The following is a 12,114-nucleotide window of genomic DNA, read 5'->3' as shown; positions in this document are numbered from 1 at the left end:
ATATCAAGAAATGTCTCAAGACATTATTTATATATTTATTTTTAAAAATTATTTAGTGCTAGGTACTGTGTAAGGGCCAATTGAATTGTACTGATATGAGCTCTTGCTAAAATTTAGAGGGAAGGGCATTTGGGTTGGTGAAAAAAAAGAAAAGCACAAACTTTATGAATTGGGTTTTCCTGTACTGAGATTAGCAGAGGCAGAGAAATCTGACAGCTACTCAAGAGGGTGGAGTTTGGAGAAAAGAAAGAACATGGGTGCCTAGAAAAGAGGGATTTGGTTAAACGATGCAGATTTGGAAACAAAAATGGATCCAAACAGAAATGGAGGACCTCAAATTCTAGGCTAACTCCAATTTCTTAAGTAGTAATAGTACCCAGAGTATTGACTCTTACTTCTCTATACAGGCAGTTCCTTGAGGATTATTGATTATCTTTGAGACTCTGTTTTATATAATGAATTTTCCCTACTAATGTACAATGAGAATGCATAATTTCACAAGAATTTTAGAGTGCTCAGATGACCGTGAGGACCTGCAGAGTTAGGGATTCTTCCTGGACAACCTCTCTTGAATTTCAGACTTCCATATTCAATTGCCAGGAGGACACCTGCATTTTGATGATAACTTCAGCGTGCCCCCAAAGAGAATCATAGTGCATCCTAAATAATCTCTTTCCCTGATATCTCAGGTCACAGTAGATGGCAAAACATTTAGTAAACCTAACTACAGTAAATGCTAGAATGGTGGATCTCCCACATCATCATCTAAGCCAGAAATCCATGAGACACTCTTGGGACCCACCACCTCCTTTCCTCCCAGTTCCAGTGAATCACTCAGACCTGCTTCTTTCCACCCCAGGAGTTCCTGCCTTAGTCAGTGTCTTATCATGTCTCACCTGGATCACTACTGCAGCCTTCCAACAGTGTTCTCTGCCTCCACCACTGCTTGTCCCTTCCAGTTCATTCTCCATGATGCTGGAAGAGAAACTAACAATGCTAAGGATAACTCGACCATTCACCTGCTGAGAATTCTTCTGTGGTTTTTCCATTGTTTGAGAGAGTAAATTTCATATCCTGTCTTCCTCGCTTTCTTGGTTCATTCACATGATCACTCTTAGCTCACTTTCGCTATTATTTTTCTTCCTGAAATGCCTTAAGATTGTCTTCATCTGGCCAATATTAATTCATATTCAGAGTTCCAGCCCCTGAATTGTGCCTTTGGGAACTCTTGTCTCAACCCTCTCATCCCAGCTAGATGCTCATTCTCTGCATTCCCAGTGTTCTGGATCTGAAATGTTAGGGCATTTTTCACATCAGAACTTCCTGTTTTCTTATCTCTCTTCCTAAGGTTGTGGCTGCTTTAATGCCAAAGAAGTATCCTTAGGTCCCATTATGATATCCTAGTGAATATGCATTTGGTAAATATTTGGTACATTAATCTAAGAATGAATACATTCTGTAGGCCAGGGGTTTTTACCTGTTCCCAGATGCTGCTGAGAATACCCCAGTGATGGCATAAAGAATAAAATACCTTCTTTTGAACAATAAAAGCTTAAACTGCCCAGAGAAACCATTTATTTCCTTTCTATGTAGCAACACCTGTAATATTTTATTTGCCAGAATGTTATACCCTAAAATATGTTTTTGAGGAACCTCCATACTATTTTCCCACCTGAAATTAGTATTTTATGCATTCCCACCTGAAATTAGTATTATATGTCAACATTTCAATTAAAAAAGTTTTTATAGGCAATTTAAGATATTTTTGAGGTAGGGATCAAAATAATGTTAACATTATTTGGCAAGAGTCCATTGGCATAGTGAGCAATGCACATTGGAAAGAAGTAAAGACATAATTTGGTTAGAAAGAAAGATTAACATAGTTTTTCTTTTTTAAGTCTCATACAATGTCAACTTTACTTTTTAGACATTCTCTTCCTATAACAGAGAGGCTGGAATAAGAGGTTTTAATTTTAACAGCAAGCACTTTCATCCAGCTCTCTATCCTGATGAAGTTCAGCATTTCAAATTCACCAAAGAGTCCAGGCAAAAGCAGAAAACTGCCTCTGAATGTGTTCTAAAAGCGTAATTTCTACCTTTGAAAAACTGAATGCTCACCTGTGACTTAATATCTCATTCAGGAAACATTTCAAAAAAGTAAGGCAGACTGAGTTTTGAATAAAACGCCACTGACATTTCACCTTCCTTTTGAAGCATGCAGAAGTGAAATGGTCTTCCCCAGAAGAGAAGCTCTTTCTCACACGTATGGGCTCAAAAATAAACAAAAAGTCCCTACTGGACGATCATCAAAAAGTCCCAGTCTATAGAAAATATATACTCTGACTTTTAAATGTCGACCAGCCTTGGAAATCTATATGACATAAACTTTTGCCAAAAAAATCAATCTTGAGTTATGATTTGATTAGCAGAAAATTGCTATCACATTTGTTTCTACATTTGTCTACCTCATGTCCTTTTCATTCATAGGCTGGCTGATTCAACCCTTCTTTAAAAACTCCCCGAGAAAGTCTGTGACATTAAAATGTCCTTTGATGCTCTTTCACTAAGCAGTGAATATTAACAGTTATGGTGACCCTGCTCCCTAATGTGTCTCAGCAGGATCAATAGCAGTTAAGTGCCACTGTTTTACAATTAAAAAGGGGATCATTTTAAATTTAAAAGCTCATAGCTAATTTTCTTCTTGGCACTTAATGGTGTAATTCATTTTTGAAAAACCTCATTGGGAGAACATAGGTTTTTTCTTTTCTTTTTTTTTTTTTTTTTGGTGGCAGCATTAGGAAGGGGCTAGTTTTAGCATCTCTTGTTGCCTCTGAGATGATTTATGGTACCCCTTCATTAAGCTCCCAGTAGGGCATCCATAATATTTCCTCCAAAATTGGGGACCCTGTTGCAGAGGATGGGTAACTCTTGAGATCCTCCATAAACGCTATTCAGCAGCCACTTTCTTTGGAACTTTCTTCCTGAGTGCTGCTGGTTTCAGCCAATCTTGCCTTTACACTCACATATTTTTCCTGATTTTTGCTTTTCTTTTTGGTGACCTCCTCCCATTCCCCGTTAGAAACCCAGGCACATGACAGGTGGTTCGGAGCAGTATGTGTGCATTTCCAACATCTAATTGGCTAGCATTATGCTGGAAATGTCATTCTGATCCTACCTCATTGATATTGCAGACATCCTTGGCTCTCTTACAGCAATGGTTTTTCTGGTTCCCAATTACAACAGTACAGACTGATCGAGTTACATGTATGGTATATCCCTGGGGATAAGCCCTCAGCATAGATCCACTTTGGGGTAAGTCTCGGGTCTGCTTATGGAATTTACATTGTCTTGAGGCAAGAGAGAGATACTGTCTGTCATTTATATTTTCTGCTTAAAGCTTAGAATATATTGATGCATTTGGTGTTTTGGGGCAGGTTATTTTTGGAATATGTCTAATTAAAAAGCAGAAGGTATCCACAAGTTTCCTCCTCAGTACTAATGCTACAATTTAAAAACCAAACAACTGAATGTTGATTGTATGTAGGACACTATGCTCAGCTCTTTATCCATCTTTTCTCCGGTCCTCATTCTACTGTACAAACTGGATACTTTTTCATAATTTACAGATGAAGACAATGAATCTCAGAGACTGGGTTACATGCTGAAAGTCACACAGCTTATTCGTTATTGCAAATGGAAATGACTGCAGGTTTAAACTTTCTCACTTCCAAGCCCCTCACCTTTCAACCACATGGTCTATCACATCCATTGAAAGTGTTTTCGATAGAACTATATCCCTTAGACTTAAAGTCGAAGGTAAACTTGCCAGAATTTGTAGGCTTTCCAAACCATTTCCAGGATACTAGCTGTTGGAAAATTAGGACTAGTGAAAATGCATCGCATAAGTTATTCTTCATGTACAACTTGCTCTTTCTAAAACTTATTTTGACTTTTGTTAGTTTATTACCGTATGTCTGTCACAGACATGAGCTGTGACTAATTTAAGACTACACGAGCTATCTCACTTCTTTTCCCTTCCAGATCTGATCATTTTCTCTGTAAACATAAATTTTTTTTACTGCATGCTAATGTTCCAGTAAGGAACTCTGAATAAACAGGGGAACATGTATATTATATTAGGGTTTGAAATACATGCTATCTTCGGTCTTTCAAGGGCCAATGTTATTTGAAAATATGATTAATTTCTACTAAAGAGGTTTTCTTAATTGCAATGCCTGTGTGTAAAAAATGATGACAATAGAGGAGAGACATTTATGGATATTATGATGTCTTATGGAAACTGGCTCTAATTAAAACAAAAACAACAACTTTCTATATACAAAACTTATTCTTTTTTGCTCGATTTTGCTTGCTTCATTTTTTTGTCCATTTCCCTTTCTCTCCTCTTCTCCTTCCTTTCTTTTTTCTTTTAAAACTATTTTCCCAAGCTAAAATCCCATATGCTCTTTGAATTCACTTTTCCTCTGATAGCCAGACATCTCTGTGTTAAGTGGCAAAAATAACTCATGTCCCAGCTCTGCAAGGGTGAGATAAAGGCATGTCATCTGTGCTCGCGTTCATTTAAATGACACGTGAGCCCTGGGGGCTGCTGCCACCCAACTGGTCCATCCTGTAATCCAAGCCCTGAGTCAGAGGACGTGGCGCCTGCAAGGCAAGTGCGTGGCTTGGGTTCGCACCAGCGCGCTGGTCTAACATGCCATCGAACAACACAATTAGCCGCTGACACCAGGTGCTGCCTGCTCCCTGCCACGTTACACTTCTCACATTTCGTGTAATGGTGTTTGTAAAGTGCTCCCCCTTTTCAATTAGCCAGGCTTGCTCCCGCCACTCCCCCATTCAGCTGTGCAGTTACCCGGGACCCGGGGAGCCTGCGGCTGGGCTGGCAAACGTGACGCTGCTGAGTGCAGCGTCCGTGCCCAGTGGTGGCCAAGGGGCTGAAAGCCGGTCATTAGGCATAATTTATTCCATATGCTGTTGATGAAACCAATCAGTGCTGTGTCTTCTCTTTTGTTTATGTTTAAAGAAAAGGAAAAGCTTCTCTAAATCAGCTCCAGAAACTTCGTCGCTGCATGTATCCATTTGCTACTGATGCGTCCTGGCCGTGGAAGGGGTCTGGGGTGGCTGAGCCTCCGTTTCTATCTGCCCCCCTTTTGAAGTAGCTGCTTACTAACTGGCCTCTTTGCACATTCAAAACCCCGGTCCTCTCAACCCTGTGATAAACAATACCTTCTCCATTTTTTATTTCCTGTAGTAATTATCCTTTTATGTTTACATAAGTGGGCATAAATGCTGACCACTGTAGAGTTTCTGTGTGCCTACCTGGATTGCATTAGCTGCTAATTACTCAGGGGTGCCCCTGGTGCCTCTGGTCTTCTCAACTAAAGCACACTGTGTAATTTAAATTTACATTGTGTTATATTACATGAGGGTTATGACACAGCCAAACGTATTTTGACATTATGTTTTAATTGTTTCTCCGAATGGTGCTTGCAGGAAGAAGGGGAGCAGCGGGAGTGAGAAGGCCCCTAGGAGTGATGGGTGTGGGTTCAGGTCCTACCAGTCTTACTCCTGAACTTATGAGGATTATTTGGCCTCCTGCGTAATTAGCAGCCCTTGTTCCGTCCGCCAGCATAATTTAAACTTTTGCATTCTTCCAGTTCTGGTGAGAGGAAACTCATATTTGTTAAATACCAGCTAGGTGATTTCCATTCATCTGCAGCAACTCTGTGAACTGGCCATCATTATTCTCGTTTCACCAAAGGGAAAGCGGTCCTCAGCTTTACAAAACAAAACTACTCTAGACCACCTCTTCAGAGTGGGTGTGAGCCCTGAATGTGAGTCTCTGACGCGCTTATACTTACCCCCATGCCATAGGATTCGGGTTTTTTTCTGAAAAGCAAAGGATCGTACCCATGCACAATTGTTTGGGGGTGTTCACAAGCGCCGTACAGGCATCATTTTAATGAACTAATCCTCACAAATGCCTCACGCAGGGTTAGGAAGTGTCCCTCGTTAGTCCTTAAGGGTCATTTGGTTGATTCTGGCAGAGCAGCCATCTGGACCAGAGACTTGCATTCCGTCCTCTGTCCAGCAAAGCACGTGGGAGCTCTAACGCCCTTCAACTGTGTTATTCTACAAACTCGATCATCGGAGAACAGCCGTCTGAACTGGCCATTTCATTGGCTGCTCCTCAGTTGTGCAGAACGACATGAAACATTCTCGGGGAGGGACGTTCCCAGAGATTCAGACACGGGTATAGCGCCTTTCCTGGGCTCAAGGCAGTTCAGGGGACAACATCTGCTCAAAAGCAGAGACCCAAGCAGGGAACAAACTCAGAAAGCATTTGATAATAATCAAAGCAAGATTTCAGATTGCCTCCATGAGGTTAAAGTGGTCCAGTAAAAAAGATAAGCCTTTTTTGTAGTTTTTCGGGTTGTTCTGAGATGAAGCAGGTGAGAAAACGCATGAACAGCCCTCTGTAGTAGAGGGAAGGGCATGGATTTGGGAACTGGCTCTGTTTTTCTCGCTCCAAGGACACTGACAAGTTATTCATTTCCATTTTCTCTTCTGGAAAGCGGTAATGATAAATATCTACCCTTTGGAAATCTGAGGAGAAAATAAAACAGGGGTCTTATCTCTGTTATATAATAGGAATTCAAGACAGTGATTCTGTGTCTTCTTCCCCTTCCTTCTTTCTTTTATTTTCTTCCTCCCTCCCCTGGTCTTTATCTAAGATTTGAGGACCACATTCCAGAGAAAATAGAAACCTTTTGATTCCTGTCTTCCTTGCACCCCTGACATTTCACCTGGCACCAACCCCTGCCCACCCTGCTCTCCAGTGTTGTTCACATCCATGCCACCAGGCCTGTTCCCATGGCTGCCATCATGTCTCACCCCTGTGTCCAGTCTGCTGACCTGCCAGCCATCTGTGCTAATGCTGCTGAAACTAGGCCAAGCCCTGTCACTCAGTGTTATATCTTCGATACTAATGTATTCAGATTTTCAAAAAGTAAAGCAGCCTATATTTTAAACTGATTTTTGCTCAATATATTTGAACATGAGACAACTGTTAACATTCTTGGGACATGAGTTATAAGGATGACAATGTGGGCCTCACTCTTTATCAACTTCTCTTGGCTCTGTGGAAGCATCTCTCCCTCCCTCATTAATTATTTCATTGGTGATGATGAGAGAAGCATATGCCCAGATCATTGCCCATTGGTTCATTTTTAGGCTAACTTTTAATGAGCATGCACTTACTCCATGCCAGGCACTATGGTGAGCATTTTACATGCACCACACCAACTTGCCTAATTTTATCCCAAGCCCTGCTAGGAAACTGATGATTTTCCAGAGTGGAAAAGAGTTTAGATAACTTTTCTGAGTCATTTACTGGAATAGTGGAGGTGGCACATAAATAGAAATTGGGTTGAGGCCATTTTTAAGCAGACAGACCTATTTTGGTGTTTTGCTTACAAGGGCCTATTTAAAAGGTAGGTACACAGCACAGGCATTCATCAGCCCAACTGCCTTCTAAGGGACACCTGCCTCACTGTCACTAGGGAAGGGCCTCTGATACTCGCCATCCGAAACAGGAGAAGTTTAAGTGAAGCACTTAAAAGACCATTATTTGTCCTCTCTGTCCTTTGCCTGCTTGTTTTAGCCACACTGTAAATGAAATCAATTCATTCCAGCGCAGAGCTAAAATTTCCACCCCTTTTCTCTTAATAAGGGGTTTCTGGTTAAAAATAGTTTTGTTTGCTAACAGGGCATTGGGGTTGGAGTCCTGAGTTTGGTAGGAAATAAAATGAAACTTTGTGGTCTACACGTTGGAGGAACAGGCCAAATACTCACATTAGCGTGTGAGGAGGGCTTGCCCAGGACAGCACATCCTGCTGCATGGTGTCTCAGCTATCCCGTTATACTGTGTTCCTTGAGGGCTTCCCTTGCAGGGTGCAGGGCTGCTCAACATAGCTCCCGTGTTTCTCTCTGACCAACGTGAAAGTTGTGAGGTGAATGATCTCAGGCAAGTCCCATCATTCTTCAGGTTGCAGGCTGGTATCCATGCTACGAACTGCTGTGGTGACCCTGGCCTCCTCACTATCAGCTCTGACAAATGCACGATGTCATATGTAAACCATTGTGGTATCATACGGAATAGTCTCACTGCCCTAAAAATCCTGGTGCTCCACTTGTTCATCCCTCTCTCCTTTATGTTAAACTCCCGGCAACCACTAATGTTGTTTCTGTCTTTTCCCAGAATGCCGTAGAGCTGGAATTCACACAATATGTATTCTTTCCAGATGGGCTTCTTCACATAGCAATATTCATTTAAGACACCTCCCTGTCTTTTTGTGGCTTGATAGCTCATTGCTTTTTTTTTGTATCATTAATCTACAATTACATGAAGAACATTATGTTTACTAGGCTCCCCCCTACATACCCCTTCACAGTCACGGTCCATCAGCGTAGTAAGATGCTGTAAAATCACTACTTGCCATTGCTTTTTATCATGGAATAACACCCCCTTGTGTGGATGTACCACAGTTTGTTTATCCATTTATCTACTGAAGGATTTCTTGGTTGCTTTGATTTCTAAGTTTTGGGATTTGTGAATAAATCTCTATAAACATTCATAGGCAGATTTTTCTAATGGACATGAGTTTTCAACTCACCGGAGAAAAAAACCTAGGAACATGGTTTTGCAGGATTGTACAGTAAGTCTATGTTTAGCTTTGTAAGAAACTGTCGAAGTGTCTCCAGAATGGCTGTACTGATTTACTTTTTTATTTATTTTAATTGTATGTCTTATTAGCAATTATGAAAGTGCCTGTCTTGTGCAGCCTTCTCAACAAAGCAAGTTGCAAAACTTTAGGATGTTTGCCAGTCTGATAGGTGAGAAACTGTATTTCAAAGTAGTTTTAATTTTATGTTAATTTTTCTTTTTAGGTTGAGTTTCTTATGTTTATACATTTAAGGGTCACTTAGTTTTCTATTTCTATGAACTGGCAGTTCATATCTCTTGCCCATATTTAAATCAGGTTCTGACCCCTTTGTTATCCATTTCAACAGGTTTATATATAGGAAGGGTATAAATCTTTCATCAGTGGTATAAATTACAAATATTTCCCTAAGTTTGACAATTGTTTTATACTGTACTTTTGGTGTTTTTCTTTTATTATGAGTTTTCTTTACTGTAGTCAAATTTACAACTCTTTCCCTTATTATTTACTGATTTTGAGTCATCGATAGGCAATTTTCTTCTGAAGTTATAGAAACATTTATCCACTCTTTTTAAAAATCCCTGATCCATTTGGAATGTATCATGCTATAAAGTATGAAAACAGATAAAATTTTATCATACTCCATATGGTTATCCATGATCCTAACATCACTTATTGAAAAGTCTACTTTTTTCCTCTGATTTTTGAGATGTTACTTTTACATATGCCAGCTTTCCCTTTGGACTCTTTCTGCATTTTATATTCTGTTCTATTCATCTGTTAATTTATGCATGTGCCAAAAATATTGTTTTATTTTTTTACTAATAATTTACCATATTTTAATTTCTGGTAAGAACTGTTGCCCCTTTTGGCTGTGAAAGAATATCAATTTTTCAGAAGAAATTTTATATGTGATAAACTTCATCCATTTAAACTGACAACTCAATACATTTTGACAAACATATCAAATGTGGAAACCACTGCTACTATTGTGATGTCAGTAATTTCAAACACCAGCAAAGGTTCCTGCTGCCCTTTGCAGTCCATTGCTTCATCTATCCCTAGGAGAGCAATGGTCGACTTTTAGTCAATACAGATTAGTTTGCAATTTTTAAACTTTAATATAAATGGAAACACGCTGTATTTACTCCTTTATATTTCACTTGTTTTGCTCAGCATAAGCATAATTATTTTAGAGGCATATTGTGTCTGAGGTTTGTTCATTTTTACTTTAAGTAAAATTTCATGTTATGTGTAAATACATGTCATTGACTCATTTGTTTGTTGATGAACATTTGGTTGGCTTCCAGTCTTGGCTCTTCAAAATAAAACTGATATGGATATTCCTATACAAGTATTTGTGTAGACATACACTTTCATTTTTCTTAGGTACATACTTAGAGGTAGGTGTATGTTGATTTTTTTTGAGACTGCAAATAATTTTCCAAAGGAACTGTGCCGTCTTGCATTCTACCATATTCCCATATGTAGTATCTTCACCAACACTTGATGTTGGCAGTCTTTTTAATTTGGACCATTAAAATGGAAATGCGCTGGTATCTTCTGGTGATGTATACACTTTAATGAAAAGTTGTGTTCAGATTTTTGCCTTTTTAAACACTGCTTCATTTAAAACACTTAAAAATGTTTCTTTTCAAATATTGAATTATACGAGTTCTTTATATATTTGGGGTAGAAGTTCTTCATCAGCCATATGTCCTATAAACACCTTGTTTTTATTCTGTGCCCTGCTTTTTATTTTCATAAATAAAAATACTCTTTATTTCAATTTAGGCATATTTATCATATTTAATGGTTTACCTGTTACGCATCCAAGTAAAGATGTCCAAAGTGGCAAAGGTACCCCCCTCCCTATTTTTACATTTTAACTTTGACATTTTATCTATGGCCCCTTTCCAGTAAATGCTGTATATGGTATGATATAAGGTTATTTTTATTTTCATATATGTGTCTGGTTGTTTCAGTGTGATGTGTTGTAAATAATTCTCATTTTCCTTTGTCAAATACCTATTAGCCATACATGTGTGTCTATTTCTAGACTCTCTGTTCTGTTCTGTTTATCTGAATGTCTATTCTTTCACCTAATATTACAGAATGTTGAAACCAGCTACTTTAAGTTTTACATTTGATTCTTCTTTTAGAAGTACAACTCTTCTAACAGGATTGAGGTTCTGTATAAATTTTAGTACCAGCTTCTCAAAGTTTGAACTTTTTTTTTTTAAAAAAGGAAATCTAGCAGAGGTTTTATTGGGATTATATTGAACATTTAGACCAATTTTGAGAAAAACATTGAGCTCTTTTAATTCAGGAAAATAATATATCTTTGCATTCATTTAGGTCATCTTTATTATCCCTCAGAAATATTTTACAGTTTTTCTGAGCATTTTTTGTTTTTTGATTTAATATATTTAAACTAAAACAAAAATAGTTCAACCATTTCACCCACCCCCAACCCCTACCTCTGACAACCACCAGTCTGTTCTCTGTATCTAAGAGCTTAGTTATGTATATCATTTGTTTTACATTCCACATATAATAGAGATCATAAGATATTTGTCTTTCTCTGTTTGACTTATTTTACTTAGCATAATGCCCTTGAGGTCCGTTCATGTTGCTGCAAGTAGCAAGATTTCATTCTTTTTTATGGCTAAGCAATATTTGATTATACATATACTGCAATTTGTTTTTAATCTATGCATCCATTGATGGACACTTAAGTTGTTTCCTTATCTTGGCTATTGTGAATTATGCTGTAATGAGCATAGGGATACTTACATCTTTCAAATTAGTATTTCCATTTTTTTCGTATAAATTCCTAGAATGAGTTTTCTGGATCATATGGTAGTTCTGTTTTTAGTTTTTTGAACCTCCATACTGTTTTCTGTATTGGGTACACGAATTTTTATTTCCACCAACAGTACATGAAGGTTCTCTTTTGTCCATATCATTGCTAACACTTGTGACTTCTAGTCTTCTTGCTAACAGCCATTCTAACAGGTCTAATTCATTTTGAGTTAATTTTTGTATTTGATATAAAAACATGGTCCAGTTTCATTTTCTTGCAAATGGCTGTCCAATATTTCCAACATCATTTATTGAGGAAACTGTCCTTTCCCCATTTTATGATCTTGGCTCCTTTGCCATAAATCGATTGACCATATGTGCATGGGTTTATTTTTGACATCTCTATTCTGTTCTATTTATCTATGTGTCTGTTTTTATGCCAATACCATACTGTTTTAATTACTGTAGGTTTGCAATAGAGTTTGAAATCAGGGATCATGATGCCTCTAGATATGTTCTTTTTCAAGATTATTTTGGCTTTCACGGTCTGATATGGTTTCACAAA

The 12,114-nt window shown here is 38.4% G+C and overlaps 1 long non-coding RNA gene across 2 annotated transcripts in view; it reads right to left on the bottom strand.

Moving 5' to 3' along the window:
* LOC140847301 (uncharacterized) overlaps nt 1–8,108 on the bottom strand; it is a 32,694-nt gene extending 24,586 nt beyond the window's left edge. Inside the window, exons 1-2 of one of the 2 annotated variants that reach the window (XR_012127215.1) lie at nt 7,876–8,108; nt 897–987 (exon numbers count right to left, since the gene is read on the bottom strand). This is a non-coding gene — a long non-coding RNA (uncharacterized lncRNA). The remainder of the gene's footprint in view (nt 1–896; nt 988–7,875) is intronic. The other variant, XR_012127214.1, reaches the window with a different exon arrangement.
* Between the last annotated feature and the right edge of the window lie 4,006 nt (nt 8,109–12,114).

This window comes from Manis javanica, chromosome 18 (assembly GCF_040802235.1).
Source record: "Manis javanica isolate MJ-LG chromosome 18, MJ_LKY, whole genome shotgun sequence".
NCBI classification, from domain to species: Eukaryota; Metazoa; Chordata; class Mammalia; order Pholidota; family Manidae; genus Manis; species Manis javanica.
This window is presented reverse-complemented; position numbering and strand designations above follow the sequence as displayed.